Raw genomic sequence first — 1,996 nt, forward strand, 5'->3', positions numbered from 1 at the left:
GCTTTTTAAATGCTGGTTCCATTTTTTAAACAAACCTTGAGCAAAATGAAACAGATATGTGTGAGTTGACTTCTGGCCCCGACTTGCCAGCTGGTGTGGGGATGGCCGGGTGTTCGGTGGATTTGTGCTGCTATCTGGTGGTGGAGTGAGGCAGGTGGTAGTGCAGGAAAACAGGGATTTCCAGCTCAACTGAACGTCGTGCATCCTTCTCTGTGCTCACTTCTTAGAGGGGTCTGGGCAGGGTACCTGCGCCCAACTTTAACCCATCTCCTTTTGATAAACATAAAATTTCAAGTTCCCCTCTTAAGCATTATTTTGTAATAGTAATGCATACAAAAAGTAAAGAATTAGAATCAAGCAATATAAAAGGGTCTAGAGCAGAGGTCAGCTGATTGCAGCCAGTAGGCCAAATTGGCTCCACCTGTTTTTCTATGGCTCTGTGAGCATTTAAATAAATTTCTTTTGTTGATTTTTAGAGAGACCAAGGAAGGGGGAGATGAAAGGCGAGGGGAAAAACATGTTTTTGTTGTTCCATTTATTTATGCATTCATTGGATGATTCTTGTATGTGTCCTAATCAGGGATTGAACCCACAATCTTGGCATATCAGGGCAATGTTCTAACCCAAGAGCATTTTTTTATTTTATTTTTTAAAATACATTTTTATTGATTTCAGAGAGGGAGAGATAGAAACATCAATGATGAGAGAGAATCATTGATTGGCTGCCTCCTGCACGGCCCCTACTGGGGATCGAGCCTACAACCTGGGCATGTGCCCTTGACCAGAATCAAACCTGGGACCCTTCAGTTCACAGGCTGACGCTCTATCCACTAAGCCAAACCGGCTAGGGCCTATGAGCATTTTTTTAAAATATATTTTATTGATTTTTTACAGAGAGGAAGAGAGAGGGATAGAAAGCTAGAAACATCGATGAGAGAGAAACATCGACCAGCTGCCTCCTGCACACCCCCTACCGGGGATGTGCCCGCAACCAAGGTACATGCCCTTGACCGGAATCGAACCTGGGACCTTTCAGTCCGCAGGCCGACGCTCTATCCACTGAGCCAAACCAGTTTTGTCCCTATGAGCATTTTTTTAAAGTTGGGGGGAAAAGGCAATAAAATCAAGTTGTGGGGAAAATATTTCCTAACACATGAAATTCAAATTAAAAAAAAAAAGAAATTCAAATTTTATTATTGATCGTAACTTTGTGTTGACACACAGCCACACCCACTCACTTGCATATTGTCTATGGCTGCTTGTTCAATTCAGAGGCAGTTGAGAGACCAAATGGCCTGCAAAGCCTAAAATATTTACAATTTAGCTCTTTACAGAAAGACTTAACCAACTCCTGAAGAGTAAATTGCTTCCTACTTTCGTTCCCCCAAGCCCTCAGTCCCCCTCCCCAGAGGCCATCATTTCAACAAGACCCTTGCAAGTCCTTTATGTAGGCAGGGAGGCATGTCTGACGCCCCCTTAAAATAGGTAGATTATAATATACACAGTTCTGCACCTTACCTTTTTTCACTCAGTATATATGTGTGTATGTATACATATATATTTATTTTAATTTTATTTTATTTTATTTTATTTTAATCCTCACCCGAGGATATTTTTCCCATTGTTTTTTTTTTTTCTTTTTCTTTTTTCTTTTTTAGAGAGAGAGTGGAAGAGAGAGGGAAAGACAGAGAGAAACTTCAATGTGAGAGAAACACATCAATTGGTTGCCTCCTGCAAGAGCCCTGATCAGGGCCCAGGCTGGGTAAGAGCCTGCAATCAAGTACGTGCCCTTGACTGGAATTGAACCTGGGAACCTTTTGGTCTGAAGGCTGACTCTCTATCCACTGAGCAAAACTGGCTAGGGCCATTCAATATATTTTGGAGACAGTGTTCTATCAACACTTCCTTATTCTGTGTAGCATTCCAACTTCAGAATGGACCTGCGTTTTCTAAGTCACTTCTCATTGGGTGTTGGGTCGTTTTCAGTCTTGGTAAT

This window comes from Eptesicus fuscus, chromosome 12 (genome assembly GCF_027574615.1).
Source record: "Eptesicus fuscus isolate TK198812 chromosome 12, DD_ASM_mEF_20220401, whole genome shotgun sequence".
Taxonomy (NCBI): Eukaryota; Metazoa; Chordata; class Mammalia; order Chiroptera; family Vespertilionidae; genus Eptesicus; species Eptesicus fuscus.